Below are 12,093 nucleotides of genomic sequence, written 5' to 3'. Positions count from 1 at the left end.
GGGAGTGTTTATGTGATTTGGCCAAGGTAAGACAGCTAAATTAGTGACAGGGCTGAGTCAGCTGCCTGCCTCCATTATATCCAGTGCCTCCCGGCATTCAGAGGCCCTTGGCCCTAGGATTAGCTGCCCCTCCTATTCCTGACTTCTGTTCTAGGCAATGACTACATGGACTAAGCCCATGCTCATAGCTCCTGTCCAGGGGTCTCCCACTTGAACTTGGGCTAAGATGTTTCTGACCTCAGAGGGCATCTGACAGGCATCAGGGCCTCCCCTTTCACGCCTGAGTTGTTCCATGCTGCTGTAGGTGGGAGTCAGTTGTCCTGCCAAATGTGGGCAGTGATCACCAAGAGTGAGGCCACCTTGGGCAGCCCAGTATCCTTCGTGGTTCCACCAGCTCCAGACTATCTCTTCTCTTTGACAGTCCTGTTCTGTTTTTTTACCCTGGTGCCCCTGAAAGTGGTTTTCTCTGGTTAACTTTGGATGCCTAAAGTGAATGGCATTGTTGAGGAACAGGAGCTAGGGAAGTACGTGCAATGATACTGGCTTCTGATGGATAACTTGAGCCAAAGTATATTTCAAACCCCTCACTTTAGCATGTACAATTCATCACGTGAATTTGCCTGCCTCATTCTTTTATACCCTTCCTGTGATGGGTAGGAACACAGCTCATCTGTCAGTGAGGAGAATAGGCCCTGGGTAGTGCACACACATCTTTGGTAAATGAGCACAAGCCCTATGTTCTTTGGTGTGCCCAGAGGTTAACATAACAACCCTGGACATATCAAAGAACCTTGTGGGCTTGTGGGTCTGAGGTACACTGAGAGCACAGCATCGAAACCCTCCCTGGGACTGTTGCATTGGGTTGCTGGCTAATAGAGGGGGTCTGTTCTAAGTTTTGCTGACAAACTGACACTCCCCCCACCCCATATATATATATATATACACATGGGGAGAGCCCTGTCCTACCCTCTGCAGAGGTCAGGATCTGGGATGACTGGCTCTGGGGCAAGAAAACTATTTCTCCTTTTGGTTAGTCTGCGGCTTGGAACAAATGACGAGGAAATTGGGAAGTTGGTGACAGTCACAGTCATGAACACCCAACAGATTCCCTCCCCACAATACCACACAGCTCCCACCTGCAAAAGGCCCAAGTTTTTTTGGAGACTGGCCCCCACCAGGAGGCTTCTCTTGGCTTTCTCCTTCTGCTCAGGAGCAACGTGGCAGTGGCAGGAGGGAACCTCTCTGAAAGATTTTCTGAAGCAGGGCACATGGGGTGGCCCAAACTGGCATATGGGGCACCTAAGGAATGCAGCGGCATTGGTGGGTGAAGGGAAGGAAGAAGGATAGAGTCCTGGAGGGAGTGCTAACGCTTGTCCCTCTCTCACCCCACCCCTCCAAGTCTCAGAGGTCTGAGCTTTTTTTTCATTCATCCTTTAAGGAAGGCGCAAAGGTGGGCAGGGGTCCTTTGGAGAAGGCGCTAGAGGCCACCACGACATATTAGGACCAGTCTGGTCCACCCTCTTCATTTTACTGGGGCGGGGAAGGGGAGGAAGATGGGGAGGGAAAAGGTCCATGAGGGATGGGGCCTGGCAGAAGTGAGCTCTGTTCGGCTGGAAGAGTCCCAGAAACCGGGGAGGGTTCTGAGTTCCAAAGTCGTGGCAGGGGGAGTCAGGGAGCAGGGGAGGGGAGTCGCGGGCTGCTTCTGCGCTTACCTGTCGCCCCAAAGCAGAGCCGCAGCCACGCTGCGAAGCAGCTCGCGGGTTTCCCGACGGGACGTCCTGGAGGGCGGAGCCGGGGCGGGGCCTGGCACTGCCAGAAGGGCGAGTCATACAGGCTTCTCCCGGGGCCAGGTGAAGGGGGCCACCCACTGGGCCCCCGAGCGCCGCTCTGGGCCGCGCCACGCCCCGGAGCTCCCAGGGCCGCCCCGAGGCTGGCCCCCAGCCCCATGCACCATCACCCACTCTCGCAGCCTGCGGCCGCTGCTAGGTGCCAGCTTCTCCAGTTTTTCCAGATCTCAGCTCACCCAGGGGTATAGTCTCTGCCGGCAGGCTCTCAGCGCCGGAAAAGATTGGAGGGTCTCAGGCACCCCAAAGACGACAGGCATTAGCCGAGCCGCCAGTGGCGCGGAGCAGCATGTGCAGGGAACCGCACGCCCCGTGGCGGCGCGGCTGGCGCGCTCAGAGGAGGCAGCGGCGCTGGAGGGAAAACCGCGGCCAGGCAGTGAGGAGCCCGGGGCTCTGTCCCAGGTTTGCTTCTTATTGACAGAGTGGTCTTGTCAGAGTGGGTTTGCTTGGAGGAGCAAAAGGCTCCTCCGCTCCATCCAACAGCAAGAGCAGTTATTAACTGTGTGCCACAAACAATGTTAAGGGCTTCATATAACAGGTCTTAGGTAAAGCCCAGCCCCAGCAAATACTGACGAGTAATACCCGGAATATATATGAGAGGCGGCTAATCGCACAGCTAGAGTGATGCTCAAAGTGTGGTTTCCGGACCTGCAGCTTCAGCAGCAGCTGATAATTTGTTAGAAATGTAGATTCTTGGATCCCACCCCAGAACTAATAATCCGATTCTCTGGGGATAGGACCTAGATATTTGGGTTTTTAAAAGCCCTCCAGGTGGTTCTGATTGGTGTGTACTCTCGATTTTGAGAACAATTGAACAAATAGTGACAGGGCTGGAATTAGAATACAGGTAAATTCAGTCCCTAAACCCATGCTCTAAATCAACCCTCCAGGGCCGCAGGCTGCTCACTGGTCCTCTTCAGCTCTAAGATTCTGTGATATAATCTTTGGGTCCTTACTCAGTAATAGAGAAGTAGCACAATTGACTTTAAATAACTGATAATCTGGAAATTTTCTATGACAGAAACCTGGACCACAAATTCTAGTTTGTTTGTTTGTTTGTTTGTTTAATATTTAAACGAGTTTATATTTCTAAGTCCATAAGACCTGGCAGCAGGAGTGGGTGGGTAGACAGTTCTGACATGAACTGGGACAGGCAGGGGAAGCCACTTGGAGATTAATAGTTGGATGAAGAGAAGTAATCTTGTTTTCTAATCTGGGACCCTATGGTAGGATTGAGCAGGAAGTTTTCCAGAGGTTTTCCAGTGATGGAGTCTGGAGAGACAAGGCCAATGGAGCATCGAGAATAAAATCTTGTCCTGCTATACTTGACCAGAGGGATGGTGAAAGATGGACATTCCCAAAGGAGTAGAAAAGGAAGCTTCCACTCACTCTTGGCATGGTCTCCCATCTCCCCTCACTCCAAGTAGCTGAGTAAACCCCCATCCCCCAGCAATCTTTCTTTCACACTAGATGCTTTCTGGGGTTCAAATTCCTAAAGAGAGACTTTCTACAGAGTTTACTTCGATCATCCATTTTAGCCCCTTTGCAGACACTCAGGGCTCATTTTAAATCCTGTTACTCAAGCTGCCAGTATTCTTGTCATTTGTCTTATTTGACGGCTATCTTAGAATAAGGACATTCTCTGTTGAAGACTGTGGAGTGCTGCCCCTCATATCTCTCTTTCTAGGGGCTGGACATTCCTGTACAAGTCTGACCCTACAGGCTTTGCTCTACCCTTCCTCTAACTCTGCTCTGTGACCCCAGGGGTTGTGTGATCCTGACCTAGCCCTGGAGACTTAGATTGGGCCCAGCCTGACCTGAGGGTAATAGACTAGGCTGGACTCACAGCCTCAGTTCTTCCCTAGGACAGAGTCACAACCACTAACCTCATCCTGCGGGTCCTGAGAGGGTGGTGCCCAGTTTCCCAAGGAAGCAGCATCAGTCTGCGTTGTGTGCTCCACTTTCCAGAAGCAAATTACTCATCCAATTTTAGTTCACCTGACTCTGATTTTAAACGTGACTTTGAGTTCTCAGAATCATTAACTTCCTAATTTGGAGGCATACGTAGTCTACAGGATGTGGGACCCACCCCTAATGTGTCATGGACTGAGCTGTTCTCTACTTGCAGGAAGGACGGTTCAGTCTCCCTGCCCTCTGCTCTAGGAAGGTCTGGAGTTGAGCCACTACAGAATGTTGGCTGTTCCCCCAGCTTGCCACTGGTGGCAGGCCATTTTTAAAAAGTTTTCTTTAATTGAAAAAGTTATTTAGGCACATGGTTTAAAAAAAATCGAGCACTATCAAAAGGCATACATTGAAAAATATATTTCCTCCCTCCCCAGACCTTCGGTCCTTCTCTCCAGAAATCATCTCCACATATTCGTGACCGAAACTCTTACCATCATTAAGCATTTCTGCAAGACACGCCTGAATTTTCTGTTCCTCAGGAAGTCCTGCGAATTTCACTTTTTTTTTTCTTGTTTTTATTTCTTGGCAATTTTAGCTTTTGCTTTGGGGTGTTCTGAATTTAACTTTTTACATCAGTGTGCGTCAGTGGGTTCTCCCCATCACAAGGCAGGAAATGTGGTGAGGGCGGATCAGTAGAGGCAAGGAGACAAGAGCAGCTCTGTGAGTCTGTTGACATCAGCTTTGGCCCTTATCAAGACTCTTCAACAAGCAGTCCCAGGTGAGGGAACACCCACCTCCGGGTGGGGTAGAATGAGGGAGATTTGCCCATCCTATCAGAAATCAGTGCTGGCTACACTTAGTAAGCAAAGTTTGCAGAGGAAGCTGCCTCGAGTTTGCCCGGAAGGTTAGGAGGGAGGGCAGCTGGCCTGCCAACAATCTGCCCATCCTACTTAGCACTCTACCTCTCCACCCCCCAGGGTGGCTAATCACAGAAGGAACCAAATATGTCTCTTTAACTTTCTTGCATCTCAGTTTCTTATCTGTAAAGCGGGATTAATGATACCTAGGGTTGTTGTGAAGCTCAAGCAGATATCTGAGGTGAAAGTGTGACAGCTGGGTTCTTCTACTACAGTTGTTTCTTCATCTCTTTTCTCCCTATGTTTCCCTTTCCTCCTCATCTCATTCCCAGGCCCAGAAGAGAAACAGTCAAAGTAAAAAATGTTTTAGGAACCTAAGCAGACCTGTTTCAAGTTCTTCCATAATTATTCACGCATTACTATTCACCCACCTTTGTGTGCCTCAATTTTCTCATCTGTAAGATGGGTATACTATTTTTATTTTTCAGTTTTTAGATTAAGTGAAATGTTTAACCCGCTGCCTAGTACACAAGAAGCACTCAGTAGATGTTAGAATATTAGCCATTATCATTAACATTATCCTGTTTTCCTTCTTCCCTTCCCTTCAACAAAACAATGTTGAAGCCCACCGTGGGTAGTCTCTGTGCAAGTTATTGGGTAGGACGCAGAGATACAAAGGTAAATAAGCCACATATTTCTCCTCAGGACACCTATAGTGTAGGAAAGAAAGTTGACAAGTGTAAAAAGGATTGTAACTGGGCAAAGCCAGGATAAAGTAAGGTGAGTGAGGCATATGACTTGGGTGCAGAATTGAAGGGGACAACAAAAAACTCAATAATCAAATCATATTTAATGTAACATTTTAAGAAATCAAAATTGATGCAAAAAATTTGTGACAAACAAAATATCAACAATTTAAAATAAAGAATAGTGTCCTGCTGAGCCATATTGGGGCAAAAGGCAAAAGGAAAAATGGGTATCCCATATTCATGTTTTTCTATATTTTTAAAATGGTTTTCTATTACAGTAGTTGAAAAAATATTGACAAATTGAAAAGTAACTGTATTAAAACTCATAACATTAATTTAAGTTTACTTTATTTAGACCCAAACAGAATTTACTATGATTTTACTTCAGTTTAAGTTAATTAAAATTTATTTAAGATCACCACTTGGTCAAGAGAAATTTTTGAATATGGCAATTTCTCAACTGACAATGAAATAAGCAAAGAATTAGATTTTGAAAGTATTGTTGATGACTTTGCTTGCATTAAAGCCAATTTCCTTTTTCCTCAGGCTCCAATATGGCTCAGCATGGCACTGGATTGCAGTCTGGACAAAGAACCTGGAGAGAATGGAGGGGAAAATAAGAGAAAGGGAGAAGGGTTAAAAGAATTGGAGGGGTGGGTAATATAGTATTTATTGTTTTTATTAATTACCCAAATATCATATGTTTAGAAAGCACAAAAAATCACAGAGAAGATAAGCTACCCATAAATATGGTACTTAGAGATAATCACTATAACTATTTTGATATATTATGTTCTATTTTTTTCTATGTATATATGTATTTCATCAATTCTAAGATGCATATTTTTTCACTTTTTAACATTTCTGAAGTTAGGATGTATCTTAAATTGATGATGCCATAATTTAATTAGCGGTGTTGTTTCCTTTACTGCTATATAAAACAATGTTTTGTCTTACAATCTATGTTAGATGACTATATATATAGTTGTGAAATTATATGTATACATGTATATGAAATTACATATGTATGTAATTACTATGTGTTTATTACAAAACTGGAATCATATTGAATATACTATTTTATGACCTGATTTTTTTTTTACTTACTATATTATGTATTTCTCAAGGTGAGAAAATAATCTTCTCACATAAGATTATGAATCACCGCCTAGTGGTCTGTTATGTAGATAAACCATATATATTTTTTAAACCAACCTCCTAATGCAGGACTTTTAGGTTGTTTGCCTTTTTGTTTTTCTATTATATGTAGCTGGCTATCCCACTAGCAGTTAAGTCCATGTACACGTTTTCTTTTCCTCTCTGCCCCACCTCAAGTGAGAGAGGAGCCAGGAAGTCACTTTGGTTAGCATTTGTAGGATAAGTCATCTTTGAGTCCTTAAAGTAGCTCCTGCCTGGTCTGTAAGGTTCTTGTTAAAATTATTCCTTGGTATTTTATATTTTGGTTGCTACTATAAATATTATCTATTCCAGAAGACTCTTGATCCATTTTTTAAAATATAACTCAATCCTCATATCAGACAATGAATAATTTTTCCTCCCTTGGGAAACACATGGGATTGGCAAATTGTTAACTATGGATTCTTCTGCTTAAACCTTTACACAAGATCGCCTTAAAAGCACTCACGATGCCCGGAATCTGTGTGTACCTTTTGTAAATGAGAAATTTAATGATTGCGAAGAATAAAACATCTAAATGCTTGCAAGGTTTTGTTGTGAGAACTCTTTCTGCCCCAAATTATGGTAGCTTATTGCTTTATAGGTCTCTTAAAAAAGGGGGCGGGGAGGAGATGCACATTGAACTTTCTGAAACAGAGGTAATTGGATTTCAACCTAAAAATTATTTTGCTTAAAGGGAAGTGATAAAAAGAGTAATAAACTACCCCCCAGAGCAAACTACTACCCAGCTAACAGCAAAACTTCTGTTATCTATCCCTAAAAAATAAGAGAGGAAATTCCTGTCTTCTTAGACATTTGAAAAAACAATGAATTTCATTAGAAAAAGCTGAAATCCCTTTGATAGCATCAGAATGTTGTTTATTATTGTTTTGCATTGAAAGTAGAGACATAGAAGAATTCGGTGGCTGTTCTAATGTCCTGAAGACTCACGTCCTCTTTATGTCTTGAAATTTTTGCCTTGCTGCTTGTTAATTCCCATGGAATCTTTTTAATTTATTTATTTTCAATAGGTAAGATGTACACATGGTACAAGAACTAAAAGTTCACAAGTCTAGTGATATGTAAGTCTCCTTCCTACTCCCATCCCTGGTCACCTCGTTTTCCTCCCCAGAGTCAGCCATTGGTAGAGAAGGAATCATGCTGATTTTAATAAGTACCTTAAGTTGTAACTTTCTTCATGATATTGTCTGAAATGATTAAAGTTATTATAAAAGCAGTTAAATTACCGAGTCCTCCTTATAGCTCTGATAGATTTCCAGTTGATTCTCTTGGGTTTTCTAAGTAGACAGACATATCAACAGCATGTGATTTGGGCAAAGTGAAAACAGTTTTAGAGTAAGACCTGCGTGGAATGCTGGCTCTTCCAGTTACCTGCTGTCTGATTTTGAATCCAATCTTTATAAAATGTTGGCATTTTCTAAAGGCAGCATGTAGACACAAAGTGATCCTTTTCCCTGGTTGTGGTGGATAGAGTGGGCAGAGGCCACACAGAGCCAAGCACTGTCCCTCTGCCCTCTCCTGGGTTTGTTTCACCTGGATCTGTGAATAAATCCAGAGTGCCTTGACCTAGAGATCAGGAGGAAAGACTAGAAAGGAAGCCCTAAATTAGAAAAACTTTTTCTTCCTTAATGAAGGGAATATGGGTTATGTTCACTGACATCAAGTCAAAATAGATTTTATTGTTTGAAATCAGGGATTTATAGAAACTCTTTGAAGAGCTACTGATTATCAGTGAGGTCCTGTAAACCTCCCCCGACTATGGTAGTAACCAAATAGCTAGGCACAATGGGGATGTATGTAGATTTTCTCAGAGTTGGGACCCACTGCCAGAGAACTAGTTGGTGGTAAAGAGTGGTACTTAGAAAAACCTATGGTTAGTGAGGGGGGAAAAACCCCCAAATTCTTACTTATCCATGGAATTTTATCAATTTGAAAGGATGCCTCAGAACATTTGATCCCTTTAACCACTCCATGTAAAAGGTAGATGGAGATGTGGATTATCTAGTTTGTTTACATGACATAATTTATTTCAGCAGGACCTTAAAGGAGCGTGAATGAACTCCTTTATATCTCATACTTCTAGGGGAAAACAGATCAAGTGGTGCCTTATTCTATGCACATTCTGCCAGACTACAGTAAGATGTGACAGGCATATATTGTCACAACAAGAGATGGGCTCAAACTTTGAAAAGATATTGACTCTGCTTATTAATTATCAAGACTTAAAATATCCTAAGAGTTCAACTGTTATAAGAAGTTTATATGAAACTGTTCCAGACTTGCCAAATCACAAGTGACTTAACAGGTACAAAACAAGGATGCCTCAAGAATAGAAGAATAGAAGAATAGAAGACTGGGGAGCTGAGATGGACTTTCAGACCCTGATGGGCTCTGTAATGTATTATCCTTCCCTGGCATTCAATACCCTGATAAACCTGATGCGTGACAGGGCAGATTTCCTACCTACAGGGAGCTCAAGCCCTGCACCAAGAGAGAAGGGTTCTTGGCTGAGCGCAAGAAAGAATTCAAATGCATGCCAGAGTTAGAGTCAAAAAGAAAGTTTATTAGAGAAGGGTTAACACTCCATAGACAGAAAAAGCAAAGACAAGAGAAAGTCAAGACAAGAAGCCAAGACAAGAAAAAGCTCCTCGTGTTCAGGAAATTCAGTTTATATATCATTCTTAGTTTCTGTGAATTCCAGTTTAAAGACTTCGTTTACTCATTTTCCTTTGACGGTAGGGGCATACAGTGAGACAGAATAAGAGTATGAAGTGTAAAAAAGCCTGCTGGCAATTCTCAGCCTTTGATCCATAGGTTCCCCATGGTTTTAGCCATAGGGAATAAATGATTTTATTTTGAATAGGGTGCCACTTAAAGACTCTGTTTTTCTGTTTTCCCTTCACAATGTAGGGAAATAGTTGTTAGCAATCCCAGCAGAAATCTTCCTTTGTTCCACAGGTTTCCTCCTGGTCTGGCCATAGGGCTGATCAACATATTGTAGTCTCTGAATATAGCTTGATTCAACTTTTAGTTCTCTTGCCTCTTCCCTACATTAAATCCACAGGTACTAAATTGGAAGGTTATAGTGGTCAGGGTATTTGACCTTCTGGCATTTATTTGTCCCGTGGCCATTATTCTAAGCTCAACATGGTGATCCCATTCTCCTTGCCAGTGATGGGCAAAGAAGGGTGTCTGCTGGGGGCCCCCAGGAAAGCTCTAATTCCTTTGGGAAAAACAAAACAAAACAAAACAAAACAAAACAAAACAAAACATATAACAAGAATAACACAGTCTCTCTGAAGCCTGAGAACAAAGCCCATGCAGTGACAGGGCAAAACAAAGGAATGTTATAACCTGGGCCCCTGTTGATACTACTGAGCGGGAGCTTATGCTACTCTTGGGGTCTACGCCACCCTGCTGTCTGTTATGTGAGATAACTCAGTAGGCTGTTCTGGAGCCAAGGGAGGGACTAAAGGGTAAAACAGGGGACACTAACCCAAAGGGACTTGGGCTTCCTCCAAAGGACATTAAGATTTTGCTTTGAGTCTACCTAAACTAAAATTTTCTCCAGAACCTAGAATGTGACAGTGGAAACAATCGTCCCTGGGGAGCCAGAGAACCTTAATGCCCATATGAATCTAATCTTTTAACCCCAAAAGCTGAGAAAGCCATGTCCAAATGGGAACTTTAGCCTGCTGCCTATCTGAGCAGTTTCTCTGACACCTTGCAGAGGAGTCAAGTCCTGGAGCTGGGACTCGTGTACTTCTTGCCTTTGGAACCAGAAAATTGAAGCCCAGGGAACGTTCTGGGTGACTTTGCCCATTCTTCACAGGGTTATCTTACGGCCAGATGCTATGGGAGAGGCACATCTCAGTGTCTGGGGCTGGGAGGCCCTGATAGAACACCCCCCAATCAAGAAGAGACTCACAGTGTGATGGCATGAAGGCCCATAGATAGCTAGCAGTTCTACAATTGGTGGCAAGTTGTTTAACCTCAGTTTTCTCTTTTTAAAAAGAGGATATTGGTATGAGTCTGTTGTGAAATTTAGATGAGATAATGTATGTAAATCACTCGTAATGTGCTTAGAACATGATGTTCTGTGTTCAACAACAACAGTAACAGCAACAATAACACAGACACCTAGGGCCACTCCTCTCCGCCACCAAGGAGAGCCGTGGAACTCTAATAAATGTGTGAGGGCCATTTAAGCCTGAAGACAAGGGTCGGTGGAACCAACATTTGGATTTCTTAGTATGTGCCTATAACTCTACCCAAAAGCTTTATCTACTTGTTTTCAGAGCTTGGGCAGGAGCCTAACAGCCTGTTGGGGAGCTCGGCTGACCCATACAGTTTGGTCTGGGTTTGAAGGTGGGCAAGAACAACCCCTTGGATCCTGTTCAAAGTTCTTTCATTTTGATTTACTCCCAAAGCAACTGAAAGCAGTGCAAAGAATAGAAATGAGGCAAGGGTACATCTAGTGGGTGGTTACTGCTCCCTGTGGCCTCTTGTGTCAATTCACAGAGACGCATCCCCCAGAGTGTGATGGTGTTAGCAGCCAGTGAGGAGGAAGATGTCCATCCGACTGGAGGAATGCAGAACTGCAGGTTTGCTGCCTTTATACCCCAGCCACAGCACAGCCAGAAACAACAAAACACTGCATACAAAGACAACAATTCTGTTACTCAAGCCATGTGACACGTGTCTAAAGTCCAAGCCTCGAAATCCTTCCTGTATCACCCTTGGGGAAATCACCTTATCTGTACCTGTGCTGCAGAAATGTAGTTGTCAGCTGGTAAGGAGCCTTTTGAATTGTTAGAAGGCCTCCCTTCCTCTGGGCAGATACAGACCTGGTCAGGACACAAGGTGCACAAACACCTGCGGCAGCCATGCTGCAGGGCCTTGGAGTTCCCATATTTGTCCAGGGCCTGCCTCAGTTATCTCTGTCTTAGGGTAGCCAAGGGAAGTGGGCTTCACTCAGGTGAGGCCAGAATTCTGGGCATACTCTAGAGATTGTACCACTTAGCCACTGTTGCTGTTTGCCATAAGAGTAGACCCAAATCTAATTCCAGGAGCTGCATGAAGGAGGCCAACAACTGCTTTGAAACCCAGGGCTGTCTGCTCAACATAAAATTGTCAGTCTGTGGAAGTTGACTCCTGACCAAATGCAGGAGAGACTGGGGAGCTTGGCTATGTACAAGGACAGACAGAGATTGGGACAGGTCTAGTGAATTGGAATGGATCTGCTTTCTTCTTTGTCTAGCATATCTTCAGGGAACCACCTCCCTTGTTGATTCTTAGTCCATGAAGTTCAGATGAGGCCCCACCTCACGCCCCACCACCACGGGTGGATATATGATATCTATGTGCACACATCCTTTGGCCACCATGATTGGTTTAGAGTTGGTCACATTATCTAAGTCAGGCTACTCAGAGCCTTCTTTGAGGTATTTCCTGGACCTAGCAAAAAAGATAACCCTTCCCCTTCTTCACACCTCCTATATGACCACTAATGAGATCATTAGCTGGGAAGGCTATATAAGT

At 44.0% G+C, this 12,093-nt stretch overlaps 1 protein-coding gene across 4 annotated transcripts in view; it reads right to left on the bottom strand.

The window, feature by feature from the left end:
- GALNT6 (polypeptide N-acetylgalactosaminyltransferase 6) overlaps positions 1-3,865 on the bottom strand; it is a 32,570-nt gene extending 28,705 nt beyond the window's left edge. For 2 of the 4 annotated variants that reach the window (XM_039862122.1, XM_039862121.1), the window contains exon 1: positions 1,713-2,269. The gene's annotated coding sequence lies outside the window, so the exon portion shown is untranslated. Of the gene's footprint in view, positions 1-1,136; positions 1,300-1,712; positions 2,270-3,730 lie in introns of those variants that run through there. The other 2 variants (XM_039862123.1, XM_039862120.1) reach the window with 2 other exon arrangements.
- Positions 3,866-12,093: the final 8,228 nt, after the last annotated feature.

Source organism: Pteropus medius, unplaced genomic scaffold, assembly GCF_902729225.1.
Source record: "Pteropus medius unplaced genomic scaffold, Ma_sr-lr_union100, whole genome shotgun sequence".
In the NCBI taxonomy this organism is placed as follows: Eukaryota; Metazoa; Chordata; class Mammalia; order Chiroptera; family Pteropodidae; genus Pteropus; species Pteropus medius.
Note: the sequence above shows the minus strand (reverse complement) of the source record. Positions and strands in the feature narration are given on the sequence as shown.